The following is a 6,000-nucleotide window of genomic DNA, read 5'->3' as shown; positions in this document are numbered from 1 at the left end:
CTAAAAACACAAGTCTGCTACCAAAAGAAGTGCTCTGCAGTGTTTTACCTCCATTTGAAATCATCTGAAAATGAACTGCATGCAGGACGGCACTACATTTGCTGTTCTATTTTCTGAATACTGAAGCTGCACACATGACATCCAAGGCAGCTTTGCAATTTGTTTTTGAGTTCATTTTAAAACATAACAAAGTTGTGCCCTTCATGGAAACCCACCCTGGCATGCTTTACTTCTGCTGAGTACCAAGATGTGAGGCAATACATTTCAAGAACATCTGATGTACTGGGAAATCACTTTACAGGCAAAGAATTTGGTTTTCCATGTAAACATGGCCGTGTTTTCTTTTTCTATAAACCATAGCACACAAACTGCTGTAAATGAAAGAAATAGCACAGTGTTTCTTTTTCTCATGTCACTTTCAAGGAAATACTTGGCAGCATATCTCTCTGTGTCCAGAAATTGACCATATCTGTAAAAGCACTCCAGAAAGTTAATGAACAAGAAACTGAGTGCTGTAGAAACCGCATCGGTGAGCTCAAAATGAACTGAAATAAACACACGTGTGTATTTGCTTTTTTGAAAGTCAGGAACATGCAGTTTAAAAGCAAAATGACAAATGGCAGCATTGCTCACATGGAAACAGTATTGTTGGGATGAGGGGTTTGGCTCTAAAATGTATATTATATTTATTCCCAAAAAGTCTTGGTTTCTGTAGAAAGAAAGAAAGAAAGAAAGAAAGAAAGAAAGAAAGAAAGAAAGAAAGAAAGAAAGAAAGAAAGAAAGAAAGAAAGAAAGAAAGAAAGAAAGAAAGAAAGAAAGAAAGAAAGAAAGGAAGAAAAACAACAACTTTGAAACCAGCAGACCATGTTTGGCATAAGCATTCACTTCAAAGGTGCTCTACTCCAAGGGAAAATAATTACCTCCACAAGTGGACCAGCCCCCATGGGCATATGAACGGGCCAATGTGTGGAATTGTTCACCCTTGTCAGACTGGCTGGCAGCCATGCCAGAATGGAGAAAGGAGTCCAGTTGGGCTGGGAATAATGGTGAGGTGTGAATTCCTCCAGCACCCCTCTGAAGGGAAGACTGTCAAAACTTCAAAAGACATCATAAAAGCTCTTTGTTGTCAGCCAAGCATCTGTGACAAATTAGCCCCATGGACTTTAAAGAACTTTTTAAATTAAGTCATTTCTCCAAATACTCTGAATAAGCAGTAATGTTATATTATGACAGTATTTCATGGGATTTTTTAACAAGCAAAATGAGACCCAGTGTTTGTCGCTAGCACCTGGGGAACTGGAATGGCAGGACAAATACATTTCTGGCTGGAGTATAAATGACACAGGTATGAAACTTGGTGAACATTTGTGAAATAGTAAGGGACATATATGTAGCCATTTGCAGTATTTTAAATACCATGGTTCTTCTAAAAATTGTGAAATGCCGCCAAAGGACGATGCAACATCTCAGAGAATTGGTGTTGGGACTGGCCAATTCCTTGTGAAATATGGGATCTGCATATCTGATTTTTATAATGGTGAGTAGTGTAAATATGAAGTTTTGTTCCATCACACATTTTTGTAAAAATTAGGCTGGTGAGACAAAAAAAGTCATACAATGCACACACATAAAATGAGGTCACTTCCCCTGAACCAACCAGCCCAGAGGGAGATGATAGGACCGATAGGCTGGCCTATCCTAGGATAGGACTTATTCCTGGGTACTTTGCCCCAGACTGTAAAATTTTATGATGTCACTCTGGCTATTTAAGGGGGAGACAGGGAGACACAAGGGATATTCAACATACAACATTCAACATTCAAGATTCCAAGACTCCAAAACCAGACCCCGAGGCAGCGGTTCGTAACCAGGCAGGACCATCCAGATCCAGACAGAACCAACCATTTAGAACCAGGCATAGCCAATAATAAAGGGAGACAAGAGAAGAGGCTGCTGATTCCCTTTACGAGAATCCAGTGACCAGACCCTTTGCCCAGCTGACCCATCCTGCTGTCCACAGTGACCAGACCTTGCCCAGCTTTTCCCATCCAGGAGAGCCCAGCTGCCCCAGTGACCAGATCTCTTGACCCTGTTGACTAGTGACCAGATCCTTAGCCCCACTATCCAGAGAACCTGCTGACTGGCCAAATTACCAAGCTCAAGCTTGCCTTGTAAGTATCCTACCACCCAGTACCCAAATACTGCATATCCCACTCCTTTACCTGCATCCTTTTCAAATCCTCTAACAATCCCATTAAAATTGCACTCATATCCCAAATTGCCAGTATCCCCTGTTCACCCTTTCCCTAGAAGAATCTATTTTAGTCTATATCTGTTAGCATATTTCTTTTCTATTTCTTTCAGTTATTTGTGTAAGTCCTTAGTTTCATTTGAAACAAATTATTTAATTTCCCTATAAAGAGATTCACAGTTAGCTGGTTGCAATTCAAACGCAACCACCACATGTCAAGTGCATTTCTTTAATAATTACAGTCGGTACAATATAGTAGCAGTAGAACTAGCCATTGTTCTAACAAAACTGAATTTGCCTGTTTATTTTATTTTCTTTTAAAATACAGTTTACATTTCCCATAGAAAAACCCATACCATTATCCTATAAAGAGTCATACTGTCCCCTCAGTAGCCTAGCCACATGAATTTCTGTCCTAGCTATCCTACCAACAGTGTTTCCGATCTTTTAGTAACCAGTGAAATCCAAGTATGCCATTTTGCTCATTTTGAGGGTTTTCATTTTAGTTTCTGGCCTCTCATTCTGGGGTGGTGGGCTGAATCTTAGTTTTCCCTCTTCTGACCCCTTGCCACTGCTTTCCATTCACACAGAATTTAGTCAGCAGGTGTTTGGGGGAGTGCTTAAACAATGTGCCATCTGTGTTATGAAGAAAAGTGATTTTGTTTCCATTTCCATTAAAGGTGTATTTATCTTATGTTAGAAGTTGAAGCAACACTATGGTGGGATTTTTGCATGTATACTGCCCCACAGTGGTAGCTGCAGCCCTAACATTTTTGTTTTGCTATGATTTTTCATTAATTCCAAAAATAAATTAATATTTCATTGTTACACACTGGCCCGCTTCAAAGTCCATTGCGACATGAGGTATTTGTCAAGGTGGTCGGAGACGGGTTACCTGACCTCTTGCTGCCGTCCTCGTCCTTAAGGATTCCAGACGGGAGAGCGACAATGGCTCCTCCCTGATGCTCTATTCTTTTCTATTCTATTCTGGAGAATGTGTATGTAGCATAAACATGCCCGCAGGCCTCAGGGTGCTCACATGACAACAACAAACAGAGTCAACATAGAAAGTCCTGGGTCAGTGTGATAGAATCAATAAGTGAGAATTTGGTTCTTAAACTCCTGCACCATCAAACACATATGTCTCCAAAGCTTTCTTAAACTGGGCAATGAACAGGAACAGTTTTAGTGATTGTGGAGGGCCATTCCAGATACTCTGGGCCCATACATTAAAACTCAAGCCTCCCAATCCCTTTGAAGTAAATCTTGGCTGCATCAGCAAGTCTTTTTTGTTAGACCGTAGGGTACGCCTGTGCGGCAGTCTCATAATTCATGAACTGAGGTAGCCTGGGGCATCACCTGCTAGGCATTTATAGACTAAATATGATGCTTTCAAAAGAATCCTCTGGTGAATTGGAAACCAATGCAGCTCCCGGCGCACGGAAGAGACATGGGGCCTCATTATGACCCCGTGCTAATGGGTTAACGGTGCCGTAAAAGGCTGCGGTGTCGTTAACCCATTAGCACCTGATTACGAGGTCCGTTTGTGGGACCCAACCTTAACGGCTGTTCTTCACCAGCCATTAAAGTAGGGACCCGCAAAGGGACCTTGGTGCTAAGTACGGTACCGCAATTTGCGGTACCGTACTTAGCGCCTTCCCCATTCCCATTGAGCCCTATGGGGCAAAAATGGGAATGGGGAAGGGCCATGGAGGAAGGGGGAATTACTGCCCCGCCAACCTTGTAATGGGGTGGTAATTCCCCCTTTCTCCATGGCGGAGTCGGTAAGTTACCGGCATGGACCATGGTGCTATTAGTACCATGGTTTTCTGCCTGGGTCGTAATGAGGCCCATTACCTCTATGCATCAGGCCACAAACGGCTCTGACTGCCCCATTTTGAATGGTCTGCAGCCTCTTCACGTTTGCCTAGGAGGAACCGACCAGTAGCCCATTGCAGTGATCCAGCCTAGTGTTTGTTGTAGCTGTTGCAATAAGGGTCCTGTTTTCCTCTGATAGATACAGACATAACTGCCAAAGCAACTACGTCATGTAGGCACAGATTAAGCTCAGGTGGGACACATGTTTGTTAAAATCAAGGTTACAGTAAAAAATAACCCCCAGAGTTTTCACATTGTCAGAAACCTATATTCTACTACCCCCTAACGAGAAAGCCTCATACTGAGCATCCAGTTTCTTCAGCTTCGCAGCAGTCCCAAGAATCTGAATCTCTGTGCTCTTATCTATTAAAGCAAGACCATTCTCCACCATTCATGCTTTTACGGCATCAAAAGTGTTGCCCACTTCCAGTAAGTCTGCTTCAGTGGATCCAGATAGGTGAGCCATGATCATTAAGTGTGGTCGTGATGGTCCCTGCCCTGCTTTTAGTAGATGTACTGGGTTGTCGGAGGAAAAGACTTCTGCCTCTGATTCAGGGGCTTTTTGCCCACTCCCTAACATTCTGTCCTGGATACTCTACACTGATCCCTCTGCAAGTCTCACATCCTTGGCTTGCTCTTCTTGGTTCTTGTACCATTTCTTCATTTATGCTTAGCTCCTGGTGCCTCCCTGATGCTCCACGGGTTGTGTGTAGCCCTCATGAATATGGCATATTGGCAGGCCTTTCTTTCTCAGTCTCCGCCTGTCTGATATTCTCCTTTGACCTTCTTATTGCATGGCTCATGGGGTTGGGTTTTATTTGCCTTCTAAAATTCCAGAGACTTTCTATCCCCAGGGTTGTTCCTCTACCCAACTTGTAGGTTATGTTGCTCTCCCACCCTTCACCTCTGGTATATATCTCTCCCCAACCCTTGGGTTGTTTCACTCCCAAACCACTGGGGTAGCTCTCTTCTTCAACTTAGTGTGATGTGTTTCTCCTCCTCCTTCCTGCTAGTTGTACTGCTATGCAAAACTCCTCCTTCTCTTCTCCATCCGTGAGCTCCTCTTCTCCTCTGCCTCTCCTCTCTCAGTCACCTCCTCTCTTCAGCTTTCATTCTCCTCCTCTCTTCTCCCTTTCACATCCTCTCCTTTCTTCCAACCACCCCATGACCATTCTCTTCATCTCCAACAAGCTTCTTCTCCTGATCTCTTCTCTCGCCAAACTCCCACAGAATCTGGTTGTTTGTTATTCTTCTTATACCTTCATAACCCTGCTGCCGGGTTTGGTCTTAGTGTGATGAGTCATAGGTGTGCAGAGTCATGGCCCCAGACCAGTGATTGGTCTGCGATTCTTCCTAGGTGGTGTTGCCTTATGGTCCATGTTCCTGGCACTTCCCCCGTTCTTTGCGCAGCCTGAGGCTTCTTGTGAGCAGTCCGCTATCTTGGATCTTCAGAGTCGGTGTATTCCCAGAGGGCTTCCAGTGGGCTGGTCTTGCGGGTTCTTGTCTGCATCTTCCTGAAGCTGTGCTTTAATGTTTGGGCAACCTGGGCTTATGAGTTTGTGAACAATTTGGCTTGCTGGGTAGCTAATGCATTATCACTAGGATCATATTCATCAGGTGCACGTGTCCATGGATAACCACCTTACCTATAGGAAGTCAAGGAAAAGGGGCTATTACCAAGCTCCACTCAGAGTCACCCGATGAAGTCGGTCTCCAGTGGCAAGAATCATATGGTGTCATGGGACACACAACTAAAAACAAAACTGAAAACCATTGGCCAAAGAGTGGCTCTAAGGGAAGGAGAGACTATGTAAGCTTGTGTAAACATTTCAGTCTTGGAAACATTTGATTAATGATGCAATCAAATGAAT

Source organism: Ambystoma mexicanum, chromosome 10 (genome assembly GCF_040938575.1).
Source record: "Ambystoma mexicanum isolate Mex_15411 chromosome 10, UKY_AmexF1_1, whole genome shotgun sequence".
NCBI lineage: Eukaryota > Metazoa > Chordata > Amphibia > Caudata > Ambystomatidae > Ambystoma > Ambystoma mexicanum.
Note: the sequence above shows the minus strand (reverse complement) of the source record.